General features: G+C 47.6%; 17 non-coding genes and 30 pseudogenes across 17 annotated transcripts; all 47 read left to right on the forward strand.

Moving 5' to 3' along the window:
• Positions 1–78: 78 nt before the first annotated feature.
• LOC148247962 (5S ribosomal RNA) lies at positions 79–197 on the forward strand (annotated as a pseudogene).
• A 205-nt stretch (positions 198–402) lies between these two features.
• LOC148247963 (5S ribosomal RNA) lies at positions 403–521 on the forward strand (annotated as a pseudogene).
• A 205-nt stretch (positions 522–726) lies between these two features.
• Positions 727–845, forward strand: LOC148247964 (5S ribosomal RNA; annotated as a pseudogene).
• A 205-nt stretch (positions 846–1,050) lies between these two features.
• LOC148247965 (5S ribosomal RNA) lies at positions 1,051–1,169 on the forward strand (annotated as a pseudogene).
• A 206-nt stretch (positions 1,170–1,375) lies between these two features.
• LOC148247966 (5S ribosomal RNA) lies at positions 1,376–1,494 on the forward strand. The gene has a single exon (XR_015814398.1). It is a non-coding gene; the product is annotated as a 5S ribosomal RNA (ribosomal RNA).
• A 561-nt stretch (positions 1,495–2,055) lies between these two features.
• Positions 2,056–2,171, forward strand: LOC148247967 (5S ribosomal RNA; annotated as a pseudogene).
• Positions 2,172–2,375: 204 nt separating this feature from the next.
• Positions 2,376–2,494, forward strand: LOC148247968 (5S ribosomal RNA; annotated as a pseudogene).
• A 209-nt stretch (positions 2,495–2,703) lies between these two features.
• LOC148247969 (5S ribosomal RNA) lies at positions 2,704–2,822 on the forward strand. Its single transcript, XR_015815667.1, has one exon. It is a non-coding gene; the product is annotated as a 5S ribosomal RNA (ribosomal RNA).
• A 205-nt stretch (positions 2,823–3,027) lies between these two features.
• On the forward strand, positions 3,028–3,146 carry LOC148247970 (5S ribosomal RNA; annotated as a pseudogene).
• A 203-nt stretch (positions 3,147–3,349) lies between these two features.
• LOC148247971 (5S ribosomal RNA) lies at positions 3,350–3,468 on the forward strand. The gene has a single exon (XR_015815401.1). It is a non-coding gene; the product is annotated as a 5S ribosomal RNA (ribosomal RNA).
• A 527-nt stretch (positions 3,469–3,995) lies between these two features.
• On the forward strand, positions 3,996–4,114 carry LOC148247972 (5S ribosomal RNA). The gene has a single exon (XR_015815701.1). It is a non-coding gene; the product is annotated as a 5S ribosomal RNA (ribosomal RNA).
• A 205-nt stretch (positions 4,115–4,319) lies between these two features.
• LOC148247973 (5S ribosomal RNA) lies at positions 4,320–4,438 on the forward strand (annotated as a pseudogene).
• A 203-nt stretch (positions 4,439–4,641) lies between these two features.
• Positions 4,642–4,760, forward strand: LOC148247974 (5S ribosomal RNA). Its single transcript, XR_015815018.1, has one exon. It is a non-coding gene; the product is annotated as a 5S ribosomal RNA (ribosomal RNA).
• A 205-nt stretch (positions 4,761–4,965) lies between these two features.
• LOC148247975 (5S ribosomal RNA) lies at positions 4,966–5,084 on the forward strand (annotated as a pseudogene).
• Positions 5,085–5,287: 203 nt separating this feature from the next.
• LOC148247976 (5S ribosomal RNA) lies at positions 5,288–5,406 on the forward strand. Its single transcript, XR_015815402.1, has one exon. It is a non-coding gene; the product is annotated as a 5S ribosomal RNA (ribosomal RNA).
• A 205-nt stretch (positions 5,407–5,611) lies between these two features.
• On the forward strand, positions 5,612–5,730 carry LOC148247977 (5S ribosomal RNA; annotated as a pseudogene).
• Positions 5,731–5,933: 203 nt separating this feature from the next.
• On the forward strand, positions 5,934–6,052 carry LOC148247978 (5S ribosomal RNA; annotated as a pseudogene).
• A 205-nt stretch (positions 6,053–6,257) lies between these two features.
• On the forward strand, positions 6,258–6,376 carry LOC148247979 (5S ribosomal RNA; annotated as a pseudogene).
• A 203-nt stretch (positions 6,377–6,579) lies between these two features.
• On the forward strand, positions 6,580–6,698 carry LOC148247980 (5S ribosomal RNA). The gene has a single exon (XR_015815974.1). It is a non-coding gene; the product is annotated as a 5S ribosomal RNA (ribosomal RNA).
• Positions 6,699–6,903: 205 nt separating this feature from the next.
• On the forward strand, positions 6,904–7,022 carry LOC148247981 (5S ribosomal RNA; annotated as a pseudogene).
• A 203-nt stretch (positions 7,023–7,225) lies between these two features.
• Positions 7,226–7,344, forward strand: LOC148247982 (5S ribosomal RNA). Its single transcript, XR_015815403.1, has one exon. It is a non-coding gene; the product is annotated as a 5S ribosomal RNA (ribosomal RNA).
• A 205-nt stretch (positions 7,345–7,549) lies between these two features.
• LOC148247983 (5S ribosomal RNA) lies at positions 7,550–7,668 on the forward strand (annotated as a pseudogene).
• A 203-nt stretch (positions 7,669–7,871) lies between these two features.
• On the forward strand, positions 7,872–7,990 carry LOC148247984 (5S ribosomal RNA). Its single transcript, XR_015814677.1, has one exon. It is a non-coding gene; the product is annotated as a 5S ribosomal RNA (ribosomal RNA).
• A 527-nt stretch (positions 7,991–8,517) lies between these two features.
• Positions 8,518–8,636, forward strand: LOC148247985 (5S ribosomal RNA; annotated as a pseudogene).
• A 527-nt stretch (positions 8,637–9,163) lies between these two features.
• LOC148247986 (5S ribosomal RNA) lies at positions 9,164–9,282 on the forward strand (annotated as a pseudogene).
• A 527-nt stretch (positions 9,283–9,809) lies between these two features.
• Positions 9,810–9,928, forward strand: LOC148247987 (5S ribosomal RNA). The gene has a single exon (XR_015816039.1). It is a non-coding gene; the product is annotated as a 5S ribosomal RNA (ribosomal RNA).
• Positions 9,929–10,455: 527 nt separating this feature from the next.
• On the forward strand, positions 10,456–10,574 carry LOC148247988 (5S ribosomal RNA; annotated as a pseudogene).
• Positions 10,575–11,101: 527 nt separating this feature from the next.
• Positions 11,102–11,220, forward strand: LOC148247989 (5S ribosomal RNA). Its single transcript, XR_015814980.1, has one exon. It is a non-coding gene; the product is annotated as a 5S ribosomal RNA (ribosomal RNA).
• A 527-nt stretch (positions 11,221–11,747) lies between these two features.
• On the forward strand, positions 11,748–11,866 carry LOC148247990 (5S ribosomal RNA). Its single transcript, XR_015815934.1, has one exon. It is a non-coding gene; the product is annotated as a 5S ribosomal RNA (ribosomal RNA).
• A 527-nt stretch (positions 11,867–12,393) lies between these two features.
• On the forward strand, positions 12,394–12,512 carry LOC148247991 (5S ribosomal RNA; annotated as a pseudogene).
• A 205-nt stretch (positions 12,513–12,717) lies between these two features.
• On the forward strand, positions 12,718–12,836 carry LOC148247992 (5S ribosomal RNA; annotated as a pseudogene).
• A 202-nt stretch (positions 12,837–13,038) lies between these two features.
• LOC148247993 (5S ribosomal RNA) lies at positions 13,039–13,157 on the forward strand. Its single transcript, XR_015814991.1, has one exon. It is a non-coding gene; the product is annotated as a 5S ribosomal RNA (ribosomal RNA).
• Positions 13,158–13,715: 558 nt separating this feature from the next.
• LOC148247994 (5S ribosomal RNA) lies at positions 13,716–13,834 on the forward strand (annotated as a pseudogene).
• A 208-nt stretch (positions 13,835–14,042) lies between these two features.
• On the forward strand, positions 14,043–14,161 carry LOC148247995 (5S ribosomal RNA). The gene has a single exon (XR_015815123.1). It is a non-coding gene; the product is annotated as a 5S ribosomal RNA (ribosomal RNA).
• Positions 14,162–14,724: 563 nt separating this feature from the next.
• LOC148247996 (5S ribosomal RNA) lies at positions 14,725–14,843 on the forward strand (annotated as a pseudogene).
• A 222-nt stretch (positions 14,844–15,065) lies between these two features.
• LOC148247997 (5S ribosomal RNA) lies at positions 15,066–15,184 on the forward strand (annotated as a pseudogene).
• Positions 15,185–15,419: 235 nt separating this feature from the next.
• On the forward strand, positions 15,420–15,538 carry LOC148247998 (5S ribosomal RNA; annotated as a pseudogene).
• A 205-nt stretch (positions 15,539–15,743) lies between these two features.
• LOC148247999 (5S ribosomal RNA) lies at positions 15,744–15,862 on the forward strand (annotated as a pseudogene).
• A 548-nt stretch (positions 15,863–16,410) lies between these two features.
• LOC148248000 (5S ribosomal RNA) lies at positions 16,411–16,529 on the forward strand (annotated as a pseudogene).
• A 204-nt stretch (positions 16,530–16,733) lies between these two features.
• LOC148248001 (5S ribosomal RNA) lies at positions 16,734–16,852 on the forward strand (annotated as a pseudogene).
• A 209-nt stretch (positions 16,853–17,061) lies between these two features.
• On the forward strand, positions 17,062–17,180 carry LOC148248002 (5S ribosomal RNA; annotated as a pseudogene).
• Positions 17,181–17,712: 532 nt separating this feature from the next.
• LOC148248003 (5S ribosomal RNA) lies at positions 17,713–17,831 on the forward strand (annotated as a pseudogene).
• A 206-nt stretch (positions 17,832–18,037) lies between these two features.
• LOC148248004 (5S ribosomal RNA) lies at positions 18,038–18,156 on the forward strand. Its single transcript, XR_015814399.1, has one exon. It is a non-coding gene; the product is annotated as a 5S ribosomal RNA (ribosomal RNA).
• Positions 18,157–18,717: 561 nt separating this feature from the next.
• Positions 18,718–18,833, forward strand: LOC148248005 (5S ribosomal RNA; annotated as a pseudogene).
• A 204-nt stretch (positions 18,834–19,037) lies between these two features.
• On the forward strand, positions 19,038–19,156 carry LOC148248006 (5S ribosomal RNA; annotated as a pseudogene).
• A 209-nt stretch (positions 19,157–19,365) lies between these two features.
• Positions 19,366–19,484, forward strand: LOC148248007 (5S ribosomal RNA). Its single transcript, XR_015815668.1, has one exon. It is a non-coding gene; the product is annotated as a 5S ribosomal RNA (ribosomal RNA).
• A 527-nt stretch (positions 19,485–20,011) lies between these two features.
• LOC148248008 (5S ribosomal RNA) lies at positions 20,012–20,130 on the forward strand. The gene has a single exon (XR_015815404.1). It is a non-coding gene; the product is annotated as a 5S ribosomal RNA (ribosomal RNA).
• Positions 20,131–20,168: the final 38 nt, after the last annotated feature.

Here is a 20,168-nt window from a genome sequence, read left to right on the forward strand (position 1 = left end):
GCGCACGCACAAGGAAACAAATGACGGGAGGGGGAAGAAAGGGGAATGAGTTTATGTATTTGCAGCGCGAAATTAAACAGGTGCGATCATACCAGCATTAATGCACCGAATCCCATCAGAACTCCGCAGTGAAGTGTGCTTGGGCGAGATTAGTACTCGGATGGGTGACCTCCTCGGAAGTCCTCGTGTCGCACTAATTTTTTTTCAAACGGGTCGTTCGATGTTACGCGCGTCTGGAATTAGGGTCCGCTGGTTTATACGCAAATGTGAGTCAATAAGCAGGGGCATTTTAATGGATATTAGAACGAGAATGAGAGGTGAAGTGTTAACGCACAAGGAAACAAATGGCGGGAGTGGGAAGAAATGAGAAGGAGTGTATGTATTTGCAGCGCGAAATTAAACAGGTGCGATCATACCAGCACTAAAGCCTCGGATCCCATCAGAACTCCGCAGTTAGGAGTGCTTGGGCGAGAGTAGTACAATAATGGGTGACCACTTGGGAAGCCCTCGTGTTGCACCTATTTTTTTTCGGATGGGTTGTTCGACGTTACGCGCGAATGGAATTATAAACCGCTGGTTCATTTGCAAAGGTGAGTCACGGTGCCGGGGCATATTACTTGATATTAGAACGAGAAAGAGAGATGCAGAGTGCACGCACAAGGAAACAAATGACGGGAGGGGGAAGAAAGGAGAAGGAGTTTTTGTATTTGCAGCGCGAAATTAATCAGGTGTGATCATACCAGCACTAATACAACAGATCCCATCATAACTCCGCAGTTAAGTGTGCTTGGGGGAGAGTAGTACTCGGATGGGTGACCACTTGGGAAGTCCTCGTGTTGCACCCATTTTTTTACAGATGATTCTTTCGACGTTACGCGCGACTTGAATTATGGTCATCAGGTTTATTCGCAAATGTGAGTCACGACGCTATAGCATTTTACTTGATATTAGAACGAGAACGGGAAGTGCAGTGCGCACGCACAAGGAAACAAATGACGGGAGGGGGAATAAAGGAGAAGGAGTTTATGTATTTGCAGCGCAAAATTGAACAAGTGCGATCATACCAGCACTAATGCACCGGATCCCATCAGAACTCCGCAGTGAAGTGTGCTTGGGCGAGATTAGTACTCGTATGTGTGACCTCCTGGGAAGTCCTCGTGTCACACAAATTTTTTTTTTCAGACGGAAAATTCGACGTTACGCGTGACTGGAACTAGGGTTCACTGGTTTATACGCAAATGTGAGTCAAGGAGCAGGGGCATTTTAATTGATATTAGAACGAAAATGAGAGGTGAAGTGTGAATGCACAAGGAAACAAATGACGGAAGGGGAAGATAGGAGAAGGAGTGTATGTATTTGCAGCGCGAAATTAAACTGGTGCGATCATACCAGCACTAAAGCTCCGGATCCCATCAGAACTTCGCAGTTAAGTGTGCTTGGGCGAGGGTAGTACTCGGATGGGTGACCACTTGGGAAGCCCTCGTGTTGCACCTATTTTTTTTCGGATGGGTTGTTCGACGTTACGCGAATGGAATTATAAACCACTGGTTCATTTGCAAAGGTGAGTCACGGTGCCGGGGCATATTACTTTATATTAGAACGAGAAAGAGAGATGCAGAGTGCACCCACAAGGAAACAAATGACGGGAGGGGGGATGGGCGGAGAAAGAGTGTATGTATTTGCAGTGTAGAATGAAACATGAGGGATCATACCAGCACTAATGCAACGGATTCTATCATAACTCCGTAGTTAAGGGTGCTTGGGCGAGAAAAGTACTCGGATGGGTGACCTCCTGCGAAGTCCTTATATTTCGCCCATTTTCTTGGGAGGTCCTCGTGTTGCACCCATCTTTTTGTAGATGATTCTTTCGACGTTACGCGCGACTTGATTTATGGTCTGCAGGTTTATTCGCAAATGTGAGTCACGGCGCCGTGGCATTTTACTTGATATTAGAACGAGTATGGGAGGTGCAGTGCGCACGCACAAGGAAATAAATGACGGGAGGAGGAAGAAAAGAGAAGGAGTGTATGTATTTGAAGCGCAAAATTAAACAAGTGGTATCATACCAGCACTAATGCACGGGATCCCATCAAAACTCTGTAGTTAAGCGTGCTTGGGCGAGAGTAGTACTCGGATGGGTGACCTCTTGGGAAGTCCTCGTATCGTAATAATTTTTTTTTAGATGGGTCGTTCGACGTTACGCGCTACTGGAACTATGGTCCGCTGGTTTATACGCAAATGTGAGTCAAGAATCAGGGGCATTTTAATCGATATTAGAACGAGAAGGAGAGGTGCAGTGTGAACGCACAAGGAAACAAATGATGGGAGGGGGGGAGGGAAGAAGGAGTGTATGTATTTTCAGCACAAAATTAAACAGGTGCGGTCACACCAGCACAAATGCACTGGATCCCATCAGAACTCCGCAGTTAAGTGTGCTTTGGCGAAAGCAGTACAATGATGGGTTACCTCCTGGGAAGTTCTCGTGTTGCACCCATTTTCTTTTTTTCAGTTGTGTCGTTCGACCTTATGCGCGACCTTAATTATGGTCCGCAGATTTATTCGCAAATGTGAGTCATGGCGCCGTGGCATTTTACTTGATATTTGAGCGAGAACGAGAGGTGCAGTACGCACGCACAAGTAAACGAATGACGGGAGGGGGAATAAAGGAGAAGGCGTTTATGTATTTGCAGCGCGAAATTAAACGGGTGCGATCATACCAGCACTAATGCACCGGATCCCATCAGAACTCCGTAGTTAAGTGTGCTTGGGCGAGAGTAGTACTCGGATGGGTGACCTCCTGGGAAGTCCTCGTGTCGCACCAATTTTTTTTCAGACGGGTCGTTCGACGTTACGCGCGACTGGAACTGGGGTCCGCTGGTTTACACGCAAATGTGAGTCAAGAAGCAGGGGCATTTTAATCGATATTAGAACGAGAAGGAGAGGTGCAGTGTGAACGCACAAGGAAACAATTGACGGGAGGGGGAGGGAAGGAGAAGGAGTGTATGTATTTTCAGCACGAAATGAAACAGGTGCGATCATACCAGCACTAATGCAACGGATTCTATCAGAACTCCGTAGGTAAGGGTGCTTGGGCGAGGGTAGTACTAGCATGGGTTACCTCCTGCGAAGTCCTTATATTTCACCCATTTTCTTGTGAAGTCCTCGGGTTGCACCCATTTTTTTGAATTATAGTCCTCAGGTTTATTCGCAAATTTGAGTCACGGCACCATAGTATTTTACCTGATATTAGAACGAGCACGGGAGGTGCAGTGCGCACGCACAAGGAAACAAATGACGGGAGGGGGAAGAAAGGAGAAGGCGTTTATGTATTTGCAGCGCGAAATTAAACGGGTGCGATCATACCAGCACTAATGCACCGGATCCCATCAGAACTCCGCAGTTAAGTGTGCTTGGGCGAGAGTAGTACTCGGATCGGTGACCTCCTGGGAAGTCCTCGTGTCGCACCAATTTTTTTTCAGACGGGTCGTTCGACGTTACGCGCGACTGGAACTGGGGTCCGCTAGTTTACACGCAAATGTGAGTCAAGAAGCAGGGGCATTTTAATCGATATTAGAACGAGAAGGAGAGGTGCAGTGTGAACGCACAAGGAAACAATTGACGGGAGGGGGAGGGAAGGAGAAGGAGTGTATGTATTTTCAGCACGAAATGAAACAGGTGCGATCAAACCAGCACTAATGCAACGGATTCTATCAGAACTCCGTAGGTAAGGGTGCTTGGGCAAGGGTAGTACTAGCATGGGTTACCTCCTGCGAAGTCCTTATATTTCACCCATTTTCTTGTGAAGTCCTCGTGTTGCACCCATTTTTTTGAATTATAGTCCTCAGGTTTATTCGCAAATTTGAGTCACGGCACCATAGTATTTTACCTGATATTAGAACGAGCACGGGAGGTGCAGTGCGCACGCACAAGGAAACAAATGACGGGAGGGAGACGAAAGGAGAAGGCGTTTATGTATTTGCAGCGCGAAATTAAACGGGTGCGATCATACCAGCACTAATGCACCGGATCCCATCAGAACTCCGCAGTTAAGTGTGCTTGGGCGAGAGTAGTACTCAGATGGGTGACCTCCTGGGAAGTCCTCGTGTCGCACCAATTTTTTTTCAGACGGGTCGTTCGACGTTACGCGCGACTGGAACTGGGGTCCGCTGGTTTACACGCAAATGTGAGTCAAGAAGCAGGGGCATTTTAATCGATATTAGAACGAGAAGGAGAGGTGCAGTGTGAACGCACAAGGAAACAATTGACGGGAGGGGGAGGAAAGGAGAAGGAGTGTATGTATTTTCAGCAAGAAATGAAACAGGTGCGATCATACCAGCACTAATGCAACGGATTCTATCAGAACTCCGTAGGTAAGGGTGCTTGGGCGAGGGTAGTACTAGCATGGGTTACCTCCTGCGAAGTCCTTATATTTCACCCATTTTCTTGTGAAGTCCTCGTGTTGCACCTATTTTTTTGAATTATAGTCCTCAGGTTTATTCGCAAATTTGAGTCACGGCACCATAGTATTTTACCTGATATTAGAACGAGCACGGGAGGTGCAGTGCGCACGCACAAGGAAACAAATGACGGGAGGGAGACGAAAGGAGAAGGCGTTTATGTATTTGCAGCGCGAAATTAAACGGGTGCGATCATACCAGCACTAATGCACCGGATCCCATCAGAACTCCGCAGTTAAGTGTGCTTTGGCGAGAGTAGTACTCGGATGGGTGACCTCCTGGGAAGTCCTCGTGTCGCACCAATTTTTTTTCAGACGGGTCGTTCGACGTTACGCGCGACTGGAACTGGGGTCCGCTGGTTTACACGCAAATGTGAGTCAAGAAGCAGGGGCATTTTAATCGATATTAGAACGAGAAGGAGAGGTGCAGTGTGAACGCACAAGGAAACAATTGACGGGAGGGGGAGGGAAGGAGAAGGAGTGTATGTATTTTCAGCACGAAATTAAACAGGTGCGGTCACACCAGCACTAACGCACCGGATCCCATCAGAACTCCACAGTTAAGTTTGCTTTGGCGAAAGTAGTACAATGATGGGTTACCTCCTGGGAAGTTCTCGTGTTGCACCCATTTTCTTGTGAAGTCCTCGTGTTGCACCCATTTTTTTGAATTATAGTCCTGAGGTTTATTCGCAAATTTGAGTCACGGCACCATAGTATTTTACCTGATATTAGAACGAGCACGGGAGGTGCAGTGCGCACGCACAAGGAAACAAATGACGGGAGGGGGAAGAAAGGAGAAGGCGTTTATATATTTGCAGCGCGAAATTAAACGGGTGCGATCATACCAGCACTAATGCACCGGATCCCATCAGAACTCCGCAGTTAAGTGTGCTTGGGCGAGAGTAGTACTCGGATCGGTGACCTCCTGGGAAGTCCTCGTGTCGCACCAATTTTTTTTCAGACGGGTCGTTCGACGTTACGCGCAACTGGAACTGGGGTCCGCTGGTTTACACGCAAATGTGAGTCAAGAAGCAGGGGCATTTTAATCGATATTAGAACGAGAAGGAGAGGTGCAGTGTGAACGCACAAGGAAACAATTGACGGGAGGGGGAGGGAAGGAGAAGGAGTGTATGTATTTTCAGCACGAAATGAAACAGGTGCGATCATACCAGCACTAATGCAACGGATTCTATCAGAACTCCGTAGGTAAGGGTGCTTGGGCGAGGGTAGTACTAGCATGGGTTACCTCCTGCGAAGTCCTTATATTTCACCCATTTTCTTGTGAAGTCCTCGTGTTGCACCCATTTTTTTGAATTATAGTCCTCAGGTTTATTCGCAAATTTGAGTCACGGCACCATAGTATTTTACCTGATATTAGAACGAGCACGGGAGGTGCAGTGCGCACGCACAAGGAAACAAATGACCGGAGGGGAAAGAAAGGAGAAGGCATTTATGTATTTGCAGCGCGAAATAAAACGGGTGCGATCATACCAGTACTACTGCACCGGCTCCCATCAGAACTCCGCAGTTAAGTGTGCTTGGGCGAGAGTAGTACTCGGATGGGTGACCTCCTGGGAAGTCCTCGTGTCGCACCAATTTTTTTTCAAACGGTTCGTTCGACGTTACGCGCGACTGGAACTGGGGTCCGCTGGTTTACACGCAAATGTGAGTCAAGAAGCAGGGGCATTTTAATCGATATTAGAACGAGAAGGAGAGGTGCAGTGTGAACGCACAAGGAAACAATTGACGGGAGGGGGAGGGAAGGAGAAGGAGTGTATGTATTTTCAGCACGAAATGAAACAGGTGCGATCATACCAGCACTAATGCAACGGATTCTATCAGAACTCCGTAGGTAAGGGTGCTTGGGCGAGGGTAGTACTAGCATGGGTTACCTCCTGCGAAGTCCTTATATTTCACCCAATTTCTTGTGAAGTCCTCGTGTTGCACCCATTTTTTTGAATTATAGTCCTCAGGTTTATTCGCAAATTTGAGTCACGGCACCATAGTATTTTACCTGATATTAGAACGAGCACGAGAGGTGCAGTGCGCACGCACAAGGAAACAAATGACGGGAGGGGGAAGAAAGGAGAAGGCGTTTATGTATTTGCAGCGCGAAATTAAACAGGTGCGATCATACCAGCACTAATGCACCGGATCCCATCAGAACTCCGCAGTTAAGTGTGCTTGGGCGAGAGTAGTACTCGGATGGTTGACCTCCTGGGAAGTCCTCGTGTCGCACCAATTTTTTTTCAGACGGGTCGTTCGACGTTACGCGCGACTGGAACTGGGGTCCGCTGGTTTACACGCAAATGTGAGTCAAGAAGCAGGGGCATTTTAATCGATATTAGAACGAGAAGGAGAGGTGCAGTGTGAACGCACAAGGAGACAATTGACGGGAGGGGGAGGGAAGGAGAAGGAGTGTATGTATTTTCAGCACGAAATTAAACAGGTGCGGTCACACCAGCACTAACGCACCGGATCCCATCAGAACTCCACAGTTAAGTGTGCTTTGGCGAAAGTAGTACAATGATGGGTTACCTCCTGGGAAGTTCTCGTGTTGCACCCATTTTCTTGTGAAGTCCTCGTGTTGCACCCATTTTTTTGAATTATAGTCCTCAGGTTTATTCGCAAATTTGAGTCACGGCACCATAGTATTTTACCTGATATTAGAACGAGCACGGGAGGTGCAGTGCGCACGCACAAGGAAACAAATGACGGGAGGGGGAAGAAAGGAGAAGGCATTTATGTATTTGCAGCGCGAAATTAAACGGGTGCGATCATACCAGCACTAATGCACCGGATCCCATCAGAACTCCGCAGTTAAGTGTGCTTGGGCGAGAGTAGTACTCGGATCGGTGACCTCCTGGGAAGTCCTCGTGTCGCACCAATTTTTTTTCAGACGGGTCGTTCGACGTTACGCGCGACTGGAACTGGGGTCCGCTGGTTTACACGCAAATGTGAGTCAAGAAGCAGGGGCATTTTAATCGATATTAGAACGAGAAGGAGAGGTGCAGTGTGAACGCACAAGGAAACAATTGACGGGAGGGGGAGGGAAGGAGAAGGAGTGTATGTATTTTCAGCACGAAATGAAACAGGTGCGATCATACCAGCACTAATGCAACGGATTCTATCAGAACTCCGTAGGTAAGGGTGCTTGGGCGAGGGTAGTACTAGCATGGGTTACCTCCTGCGAAGTCCTTATATTTCACCCAATTTCTTGTGAAGTCCTCGTGTTGCACCCATTTTTTTGAATTATAGTCCTCAGGTTTATTCGCAAATTTGAGTCACGGCACCATAGTATTTTACCTGATATTAGAACGAGCACGGGAGGTGCAGTGCGCACGCACAAGGAAACAAATGACGGGAGGGGGAAGAAAGGAGAAGGCGTTTATGTATTTGCAGCGCGAAATTAAACAGGTGCGATCATACCAGCACTAATGCACCGGATCCCATCAGAACTCCGCAGTTAAGTGTGCTTGGGCGAGAGTAGTACTCGGATGGGTGACCTCCTGGGAAGTCCTCGTGTCGCACCAATTTTTTTTCAGACGGGTCGTTCGACGTTACGCGCGACTGGAACTGGGGTCCGCTGGTTTACACGCAAATGTGAGTCAAGAAGCAGGGGCATTTTAATCCATATTAGAACGAGAAGGAGAGGTGCAGTGTGAACGCACAAGGAAACAATTGACGGGAGGGGGAGGGAAGGAGAAGGAGTGTATGTATTTTCAGCACGAAATGAAACAGGTGCGATCAAACCAGCACTAATGCAACGGATTCTATCAGAACTTCGTAGGTAAGGGTGCTTGGGCGAGGGTAGTACTAGCATGGGTTACCTCCTGCGAAGTCCTTATATTTCACCCATTTTCTTGTGAAGTCCTCGTGTTGCACCCATTTTTTTGAATTATAGTCCTCAGGTTTATTCGCAAATTTGAGTCACGGCACCATAGTATTTTACCTGATATTAGAACGAGCACGGGAGGTGCAGTGCGCACGCACAAGGAAACAAATGACGGGAGGGGGAAGAAAGGAGAAGGCGTTTATGTATTTGCAGCGCGAAATTAAACGGGTGCGATCATACCAGCACTAATGCACCGGATCCCATCAGAACTCCGCAGTTAAGTGTGCTTGGGCGAGAGTAGTACTCGGATCGGTGACCTCCTGGGAAGTCCTTGTGTCGCACCAATTTTTTTTCAGACGGGTCGTTCGACGTTACGCGCAACTGGAACTGGGGTCCGCTGGTTTACACGCAAATGTGAGTCAAGAAGCAGGGGCATTTTAATCGATATTAGAACGAGAAGGAGAGGTGCAGTGTGAACGCACAAGGAAACAATTGACGGGAGGGGGAGGAAAGGAGAAGGAGTGTATGTATTTTCAGCACGAAATGAAACAGGTGCGATCATACCAGCACTAATGCAACGGATTCTATCAGAACTCCTTAGGTAAGGGTGCTTGGGCGAGGGTAGTACTAGCATGGGTTACCTCCTGCGAAGTCCTTATATTTCACCCATTTTCTTGTGAAGTCCTCGTGTTGCACCCATTTTTTTGAATTATAGTCCTCAGGTTTATTCGCAAATTTGAGTCACGGCACCATAGTATTTTACCTGATATTAGAACGAGCACGGGAGGTGCAGTGCGCACGCACAAGGAAACAAATGACGGGAGGGGGAAGAAAGGAGAAGGCGTTTATGTATTTGCAGCGCGAAATTAAACGGGTGCGATCATACCAGCACTAATGCACCGGATGCCATCAGAACTCCGCAGTTAAGTGTGCTTGGGCGAGAGTAGAACTTGGATGGGTGACCTCCTGGGAAGTCCTCGTGTCGCACCAATTTTTTTTCAGACGGGTCGTTCGACGTTACGCGCGACTGGAACTGGGGTCCGCTGGTTTACACGCAAATGTGAGTCAAGAAGCAGGGGCATTTTAATCGATATTAGAACGAGAAGGAGAGGTGCAGTGCGAACGCACAAGGAAACAATTGACGGGAGGGGGAGGGAAGGAGAAGGAGTGTATGTATTTTCAGCACGAAATTAAACAGGTGCGGTCACACCAGCACTAACGCACCGGATCCCATCAGAACTCCACAGTTAAGTGTGCTTTGGCGAAAGTAGTACAATGATGGGTTACCTCCTGCGAAGTCCTTATATTTCACCCATTTTCTTGTGAAGTCCTCGTGTTGCACCCATTTTTTTGAATTATAGTCCTCAGGTTTATTCGCAAATTTGAGTCACGGCACCATAGTATTTTACCTGATATTAGAACGAGCACGGGAGGTGCAATGCGCACGCACAAGGAAACAAATGACGGGAGGGGGAAGAAAGGAGAAGGCTTTTATGTATTTGCAGCGCGAAATTAAACGGGTGCGATCATTCCAGCACTAATGCACCGGATCCCATCAGAACTCCGCAGTTAAGTGTGCTTGGGCGAGAGTAGTACTCGGATGGGTGACCTCCTGGGAAGTCCTCGTGTCGCACCAATTTTTTTTCAGACGGGTCGTTCGACGTTACGCGCGACTGGAACTGGGGTCCGCTGGTTTACACGCAAATGTGAGTCAAGAAGCAGGGGCATTTTAATCGATATTAGAACGAGAAGGAGAGGTGCAGTGTGAACGCACAAGGAAACAATTGACGGGAGGGGGAGGGAAGGAGAAGGAGTGTATGTATTTTCAGCACGAAATTAAACAGGTGCGGTCACACCAGCACTAACGCACCGGATCCCATCAGAACTCCACAGTTAAGTGTGCTTTGGCGAAAGTAGTACAATGATGGGTTAACTCCTGCGAAGTCCTTATATTTCACCCATTTTCTTGTGAAGTCCTCATGTTGCACCCATTTTTTTGAATTATAGTCCTCAGGTTTATTCGCAAATTTGAGTCACGGCACCATAGTATTTTACCTGATATTAGAACGAGCACGGGAGGTGCAGTGCGCACGCACAAGGAAACAAATGACGGGAGGGGGAAGAAAGGAGAAGGCGTTTATGTATTTGCAGCGCGAAATTAAACGGGTGCGATCATACCAGCACTAATGCACCGGCTCCCATCAGAACTCCGCAGTTAAGTGTGCTTGGGCGAGAGTAGTACTCGGATCGGTGACCTCCTGGGAAGTCCTTGTGTCGCACCAATTTTTTTTCAGACGGGTCGTTCGACGTTACGCGCAACTGGAACTGGGGTCCGCTGGTTTACACGCAAATGTGAGTCAAGAAGCAGGGGCATTTTAATCGATATTAGAACGAGAAGGAGAGGTGCAGTGTGAACGCACAAGGAAACAATTGACGGGAGGGGGAGGGAAGGAGAAGGAGTGTATGTATTTTCAGCACGAAATGAAACAGGTGCGATCATACCAGCACTAATGCAACGGATTCTATCAGAACTCCTTAGGTAAGGGTGCTTGGGCGAGGGTAGTACTAGCATGGGTTACCTCCTGCGAAGTCCTTATATTTCACCCATTTTCTTGTGAAGTCCTCGTGTTGCACCCATTTTTTTGAATTATAGTCCTCAGGTTTATTCGCAAATTTGAGTCACGGCACCATAGTATTTTACCTGATATTAGAACGAGCACGGGAGGTGCAGTGCGCACGCACAAGGAAACAAATGACGGGAGGGGGAAGAAAGGAGAAGGCGTTTATGTATTTGCAGCGCGAAATTAAACGGGTGCGATCATACCAGCACTAATGCACCGGATCCCATCAGAACTCCGCAGTTAAGTGTGCTTGGGCGAGAGTAGTACTCGGATGGGTGACCTCCTGGGAAGTCCTCGTGTCGCACCAATTATTTTTCAGACGGGTCGTTCGACGTTACGCGCGACTGGAACTGGGGTCCGCTGGTTTACACGCAAATGTGAGTCAAGAAGGAGGGGCATTTTAATCGATATTAGAACGAGAAGGAGAGGTGCAGTGTGAACGCACAAGGAAACAATTGACGGGAGGGGGAGGGAAGGAGAAGGAGTGTATGTATTTTCAGCACGAAATGAAACAAGTGCGATCATACCAGCACTAATGCAACGGATTCTATCAGAACTCCGTAGGTAAGGGTGCTTGGGCGAGGGTAGTACTAGCATGGGTTACCTCCTGCGAAGTCCTTATATTTCACCCATTTTCTTGTGAAGTCCTCGTGTTGCACCCATTTTTTTGAATTATAGTCCTCAGGTTTATTCGCAAATTTGAGTCACGGCACCATAGTATTTTACCTGATATTAGAACGAGCACGGGAGGTGCAGTGCGCACGCACAAGGAAACAAATGACGGGAGGGGGAAGAAAGGAGAAGGCGTTTATGTATTTGCAGCGCAAAATTAAAGGGGTGCGATCATACCAGCACTAATGCACCGGATCCCATCAGAACTCCGCAGTTAAGTGTGCTTGGACGAGAGTAGTACTCGGATGGGTGACCTCCTGGGAAGTCCTCGTGTCGCACCAATTTTTTTTCAGACGGGTCGTTCGACGTTACGCGCGACTAGAACTGGGGTCCGCTGGTTTACACGCAAATGTGAGTCAAGAAGCAGGGGCATTTTAATCGATATTAGAACGAGAAGGAGAGGTGCAGTGTGAACGCACAAGGAAACAATTGACGGGAGGGGGAGGGAAGGAGAAGGAGTGTATGTATTTTCAGCACGAAATGAAACAGGTGCGATCATACCAGCACTAATGCAACGGATTCTATCGGAACTCCGTAGGTAAGGGTGCTTGGGCGAGGGTAGTATTAGCATGGGTTACCTCCTGCGAAGTCCTTATATTTCACCCATTTTCTTGTGAAGTCCTCGTGTTGCACCCATTTTTTTGAATTATAGTCCTCAGGTTTATTCGCAAATTTGAGTCACGGCACCATAGTATTTTACCTGATATTAGAACGAGCACGGGAGGTGCAGTGCGCACGCACAAGGAAACAAATGACGGGAGGGGGAGGAAAGGAGAAGGCGTTTATGTATTTGCAGCGCGAAATTAAACGGGTGGGATCATACCAGCACTAATGCACCGGATCCCATCAGAACTCCGCAGTTAAGTGTGCTTGGGCGAGAGTAGTACTCGGATCGGTGACCTCCTGGGAAGTCCTCGTGTCGCACCAATTTTTTTTCAGACGGGTCGTTCGACGTTACGCGCGACTGGAACTGGGGTCCGCTGGTTTACACGCAAATGTGAGTCAAGAAGCAGGGGCATTTTAATCGATATTAGAACGAGAAGGAGAGGTGCAGTGTGAACGCACAAGGAAACAATTGACGGGAGGGGGAGGGAAGGAGAAGGAGTGTATGTATTTTCAGCAAGAAATGAAACAGGTGCGATCATACCAGCACTAATGCAACGGATTCTATCAGAACTCCGTAGGTAAGGGTGCTTGGGCGAGGGTAGTACTAGCATGGGTTACCTCCTGCGAAGTCCTTATATTTCACCATTTTCTTGTGAAGTCCTCGTGTTTCACCCATTTTTTTGAATTATAGTCCTCAGGTTTATTCGCAAATTTGAGTCACGGCACCATAGTATTTTACCTGATATTAGAACGAGCACGGGAGGTGCAGTGCGCACGCACAAGGAAAGAAATGACGGGAGGGAGAAGAAAGGAGAAGGCGTTTATGTATTTGCAGCGCGAAATTAAATGGGTGCGATCATACCAGCACTAATGCACCGGATCCCATCAGAACTCCGCAGTTAAGTGTGCTTGGGCGAGAGTAGTACTCGGATGGGTGACCTCCTGGGAAGTCCTCGTGTCGCACCAATTATTTTTCAGACGGGTCGTTCGACGTTACGCGCGACTGGAACTGGGGTCCGCTGGTTTACACGCAAATGTGAGTCAAGAAGCAGGGGCATTTTAATCGATATTAGAACGAGAAGGAGAGGTGCAGTGTGAACGCACAAGGAAACAATTGACGGGAGGGGGAGGGAAGGAGAAGGAGTGTATGTATTTTCAGCACGAAATGAAACAGGTGCGATCATACCAGCACTAATGCAACGGATTCTATCAGAACTCCGTAGGTAAGGGTGCTTGGGCGAGAGTAGTACTAGCATGGGTTACCTCCTGCGAAGTCCTTATATTTCACCCATTTTCTTGTGAAGTCCTCGTGTTGCACCCATTTTTTTGCAGATGATTTTTTCGACGTTACGCGCGATTTTAATTATGGTCCTCAGGTTTATTCGCAAATGTGAGTCACGGCGCCGTGGCATTTTACTTGATATTAGAACGAGAGCGGGAGGTGCAGTGCGCACGTAAAAGGAAACAAATGGCGGGAGGGGGAAGAAAGGGGAATAGTGTATGTATTTGCAGTGCGAAATTAAACAGGTGCGATCATACCAGCACAAATGCACCGGATCCCATCAGAACTCCGCTGTCAAGTGTGCTTTGGCAAAAGTAGTACAATTATGGGTTACATCGTGGGAAGTTCTCGTGTTGCATCCATTTTCTTTTTTTCAGATGTGCCATTCGACGTTACGCGCGACTTTAATTATGGTCCGCAGATTTATTAGCAAATGTGAGTCACTTGTCGTGGCATTTTATTTTATATTTGAACGAGAACGAGAGGTGCAGTGTGCACGCACAAGGAAACAAATGACGGGAGGGAGAAGAAAGGTGAAGGAGTTTATGTATTTGCAGCGCAAAATTAAACATGTGCGATCATACCAGCACTAATGCACCGGATCCCATCAGAACTCCGCAGTTAAGTGTGCTTGGGCAAGAGTAGTACTCGGATGGGTGACCTCTTGGGAAGTCCTCGTGTCGCACTAATTTTTTTTTTCAGACGGGTCGTTCGACGTTACGCGCGACTGGAACTAGGGTCCGCTGGTTTATACGCAAATGTGAGTCAAGAAGCAGGGGCATTTTAATCGATATTAGAACGAGAAGGAGAGATGCAGAGTGCACGCACAAGGAAACAAATGACGGGAGGGGGGATGGAGGGAGAAAAAGTGTATGTATTTGCAGCGCAGAATGAAACATGAGCGATCATACCAGCACCAATGCAACGGATTCTATCAGAACTCCGCAAGTTAAGGGTGCTTGGGCGAGAGTAGCACTAGGATGGGTGACCTCATGCGAAGTCCTTATATTTCACCAATTTTCTTAGGAAGTCCTCGTGTTCCACCCATTTTTTTGCAGATGATTCTTTCGACGATACGCGCGACTTGAATTATGGTCATCAGGTTTATTCGCAAATGTGAGTCACGACACCGTAGCATTTTACTTTATATTAGAAGGAGCACGGGAGGGGCAGTGCGCACGCACAAGGAAACAAATGACGGGAGGGGGAAGAAAGGAGAAGGAGTTTATGTATTTGCAGCGCGGAATTAAACGTGTGCGATCATACCAGCACTAATGCACCGGATTCCGTCAGAACTCCGCAGTTAAGTGTGCTTTGGCGAGAGTAGTACTCGGATTGGTGACCTCCTGGGAAGTCCTAGTGTCGCACCAATTTTTTTTCAGACGGGTCGTTCGACGTTACGCGCGACTGGAACTCGGGTCCGCTGGTTTATACGCAAATGTGAGTCAAGAAGCAGGGGCATTTTAATCCATATTAGAACGAGAAGGAGAGGTGCAGTGTGAACGCACAAAGAAACAATTGATGGGAGGGGGAAGGAAGGAGAAGGAGTGTATAAGGAGAAGGAGTGTATGTAATTTCAGCAAGAAATGAAACAGGTGCGATCATACCAGCACTAATGCAACGGATTCTATCAGAACTCCGTAGGTAAGGGTGCTTGGGCGAGAGTAGTACTAGCATGGGTTACCTCCTGCGAAGTTCTTATATTTCACCCATTTTCTTGTGAAGTCCTCGTGTTGCACCCATTTTTTTGCAGATGATTCTTTCGACGTTACGCGCGACTTGAATTATGGTCCTCAGGTTTATTAGCAAATGTGAGTCACGGCGCCGTGGCATTTTTCCTGATATTAGAACGAGAACGGGAGGTGCAGTGCGCACGCACAAGGAAACAAATGACGGGAGGGGGAAGAAAGGGGAATGAGTTTATGTAATAGAAGCGCAAAATTAAACGGGTGCGATCATACCAGCACTATTGCACCGGATCTCATCAGAACTCTGCAGTTAAGTGTGCTTGGGCGAGATTAGTACTCGGATGCGTGACCTCCTGGGAAGTCCTCGTGTCGCACCAATTTTTTTTCAGACGGGTCGTTCGACGTTACGCGCGTCTGGAACTAGGGTCCGCTGGTTTATACGCAAATGTGAGTCAATAAGCAGGGCCATTTTAATCGATATTAGAACGAGAATAAGAGGTGAAGTGTTAACGCACAAGGATACAAATGACGGGAGGGGGAAGAAAGGAGAAGGAGTATATATATTTGCAGCGTGAAATTAAACAGGTGCTATCATACCAGCACTAAAGCCCTGGATCCCATCAGAACTCCGCAGTTAAGTGTGCTTGGGCGAGAGTAGTACTCGGATGGGTGACCACTTGGGAAGCCCTCGTGTTGTACTAATTTTTTTTCGGATTGGTTGTTCGACGTTATGCGCGAATGGAATTATAAACCGCTGGTTCATTTGCAAAGGTGAGTCACGGTGCCGGGGCATATTACTTGATATTAGAATGAGAAAGAGAGATGCAGAGTGCACGCACAAGGAAACAAATGACGGGAGGAGAAAGAGTGTATGTATTTGCAGTGCGGAATGAAACATGAGGGATCATACCAGCACTAATGCAACGGATTCTATCAGAACTCCGCAGTTAAGGGTGCTTGGGTGAGAAAAGAACTCGGATGGGTGACCTCCTGCGAAGTCCTTATATTTCGCCCATTTTCTTGGGAGGTCCTCGTGTTGCACCCATCTTTTTGCAGATGATTCTTTCGACGTTACGCGCGACTTGATTTATGGTCCGCAGGTTTATTCGCAAATGTGAGTCACGGCGCCGTGGCATTTTACTTGATATTAGAACGAGTACGGGAGGTGCAGTGCGCACGCACAAGGAAACAAATGTTGGGAGGAGGAAGAAAAGAGAAGGAGTGTATGTATTTGAAGCGCAAAATTAAACAAGTGGCATCATACCAGCACTAATGCACTGGATCCCATCAGAACTCTGCAGTTAAGTGTGCTTGAGCGAGTGTAGTACTCGGATGGGTGACCTCTTCGGAAGTCCTCGTATCTCAATAATTTTTTTTCAGATGGGTCGTTCGACGTTACGCGCGACTGGAACTATGGTCCGCTGGTTTATACGCAAATGTGAGTCAAGAATCAGGGGCATTTTAATCGATATTAGAACGAGAAGGAGAGGTGCAGTGTGAACGCACAAGGAAACAAATGATGGGAGGGGGGGAGGGAAGAAGGAGTGTATGTATTTTCAGCACAAAATTAAACAGGTGCGGTCACACCAGCACAAATGCACCGGATCCCATCAGAACTCCGCAGTTAAGTGTGCTTTGGCGAAAGCAGTACAATGATGGGTTACCTCCTGGGAAGTTCTCGTGTTGCACCCATTTTCTTTTTTTCAGTTGTGCCGTTCGACCTTATGCGCGACCTTAATTATGGTCCGCAGATTTATTCGCAAATGTGAGTCACGGCGCTGTGGCATTTTACTTGATATTTGAGCGAGAACGAGAGGTGCAGTGCGCACGCACAAGTAAACGAATGACGGGAGGGGGAATAAAGGAGAAGGAGTTTATGTATTTGCAGCGCGAAATTAAACAGGTTCGATCATACCAGCACTAATGCACCGGATCCCATCAGAACTCCGCAGTTAAGTGTGCTTGGGCGAGAGTATTACTCGAATGGGTTACCTCTTGGGAAGTCCTCGTGTCGCACTAATTTTTTTTTCAGACGGGTCGTTCGACGTTACGCGCGACTGGAACAAGGGTCCACTAGTTTATACGCAAATGTGAGTCAAGAAGCAGGAGCATTTGAATCGATATTAGAACGAGAAAGAGAGATGCAGAGTGCACGCACAAGGAAACAAATGACGGGAGGGGGGATGGAGGTAGAAAAAGTATATGTATTTGCAGCGCAGAATGAAACATGAGCAATCATACCAGCACCAACGCAACGGATTCTATCAGAACTCCGCAAGTTAAAGGTTCTTGGGCGAGAGTAGCACTAGGATGGGTGACCACTTGGGAAGTCCTCGTGTTGCACCCATTTTTTTACAGATGATTCTTTCGACGTTACGCGCGACTTGAATTATGGTCATCAGGTTTATTCGCAAATGTGAGTCACGACGCTGTAGCATTTTACTTGATATTAGAACGAGAACGGGAAGTGCAGTGCGCACGCACAAGGAAACAAATGACGGGAGGGGGAATAAAGGAGAAGGAGTTTATGTATTTGCAGCGCAAAATTGAACAAGTGCGATCATACCAGCACTAATGCACCGGATCCCATCAGAACTCCGCAGTGAAGTGTGCTTGGGCGAGATTAGTACTCGTATGTGTGACCTCCTGGGAAGTCCTCGTGTCACACAAATTTTTTTTTTCAGACGGAAAATTCGACGTTACGCGTGACTGGAACTAGGGTTCACTGGTTTATACGCAAATGTGAGTCAAGGAGCAGGGGCATTTTAATTGATATTAGAACGAAAATGAGAGGTGAAGTGTGAACGCACAAGGAAACAAATGACGGAAGGGGAAGATAGGAGAAGGAGTGTATGTATTTGCAGCGCGAAATTAAACTGGTGCGATCATACCAGCACTAAAGCTCCGGATCCCATCAGAACTTCGCAGTTAAGTGTGCTTGGGCGAGGGTAGTACTCGGATGGGTGACCACTTGGGAAGCCCTCGTGTTGCACCTATTTTTTTTCGGATGGGTTGTTCGACGTTACGCGAATGGAATTATAAACCACTGGTTCATTTGCAAAGGTGAGTCACGGTGCCGGGGCATATTACTTTATATTAGAACGAGAAAGAGAGATGCAGAGTGCACCCACAAGGAAACAAATGACGGGAGGGGGGATGGGCGGAGAAAGAGTGTATGTATTTGCAGTGTAGAATGAAACATGAGGGATCATACCAGCACTAATGCAACGGATTCTATCATAACTCCGTAGTTAAGGGTGCTTGGGCGAGAAAAGTACTCGGATGGGTGACCTCCTGCGAAGTCCTTATATTTCGCCCATTTTCTTGGGAGGTCCTCGTGTTGCACCCATCTTTTTGTAGATGATTCTTTCGACGTTACGCGCGACTTGATTTATGGTCTGCAGGTTTATTCGCAAATGTGAGTCACGGCGCCGTGGCATTTTACTTGATATTAGAACGAGTATGGGAGGTGCAGTGCGCACGCACAAGGAAATAAATGACGGGAGGAGGAAGAAAAGAGAAGGAGTGTATGTATTTGAAGCGCAAAATTAAACAAGTGGTATCATACCAGCACTAATGCACGGGATCCCATCAAAACTCTGTAGTTAAGCGTGCTTGGGCGAGAGTAGTACTCGGATGGGTGACCTCTTGGGAAGTCCTCGTATCGTAATAATTTTTTTTTAGATGGGTCGTTCGACGTTACGCGCTACTGGAACTATGGTCCGCTGGTTTATACGCAAATGTGAGTCAAGAATCAGGGGCATTTTAATCGATATTAGAACGAGAAGGAGAGGTGCAGTGTGAACGCACAAGGAAACAAATGATGGGAGGGGGGGAGGGAAGAAGGAGTGTATGTATTTTCAGCACAAAATTAAACAGGTGCGGTCACACCAGCACAAATGCACTGGATCCCATCAGAACTCCGCAGTTAAGTGTGCTTTGGCGAAAGCAGTACAATGATGGGTTACCTCCTGGGAAGTTCTCGTGTTGCACCCATTTTCTTTTTTTCAGTTGTGTCGTTCGACCTTATGCGCGACCTTAATTATGGTCCGCAGATTTATTCGCAAATGTGAGTCATGGCGCCGTGGTATTTTACTTGATATTTGAGCGAGAACGAGAGGTGCAGTACGCACGCACAAGTAAACGAATGACGGGAGGGGGAATAAAGGAGAAGGCGTTTATGTATTTGCAGCGCGAAATTAAACGGGTGCGATCATACCAGCACTAATGCACCGGATCCCATCAGAACTCCGTAGTTAAGTGTGCTTGGGCGAGAGTAGTACTCGGATGGGTGACCTCCTGGGAAGTCCTCGTGTCGCACCAATTTTTTTTCAGACGGGTCGTTCGACGTTACGCGCGACTGGAACTGGGGTCCGCTGGTTTACACGCAAATGTGAGTCAAGAAGCAGGGGCATTTTAATCGATATTAGAACGAGAAGGAGAGGTGCAGTGTGAACGCACAAGGAAACAATTGACGGGAGGGGGAGGGAAGGAGAAGGAGTGTATGTATTTTCAGCACGAAATGAAACAGGGGCGATCATACCAGCACTAATGCAACGGATTCTATCAGAACTCCGTAGGTAAGGGTGCTTGGGCGAGGGTAGTACTAGCATGGGTTACCTCCTGCGAAGTCCTTATATTTCACCCATTTTCTTGTGAAGTCCTCGGGTTGCACCCATTTTTTTGAATTATAGTCCTCAGGTTTATTCGCAAATTTGAGTCACGGCACCATAGTATTTTACCTGATATTAGAACGAGCACGGGAGGTGCAGTGCGCACGCACAAGGAAACAAATGACGGGAGGGGGAAGAAAGGAGAAGGCGTTTATGTATTTGCAGCGCGAAATTAAACGGGTGCGATCATACCAGCACTAATGCACCGGATCCCATCAGAACTCCGCAGTTAAGTGTGCTTGGGCGAGAGTAGTACTCGGATCGGTGACCTCCTGGGAAGTCCTCGTGTCGCACCAATTTTTTTTCAGACGGGTCGTTCGACGTTACGCGCGACT

Source organism: Carica papaya, chromosome 8 (genome assembly GCF_054855325.1).
Source record: "Carica papaya isolate Zhongbai chromosome 8, ASM5485532v1, whole genome shotgun sequence".
Taxonomy (NCBI): domain Eukaryota; kingdom Viridiplantae; phylum Streptophyta; class Magnoliopsida; order Brassicales; family Caricaceae; genus Carica; species Carica papaya.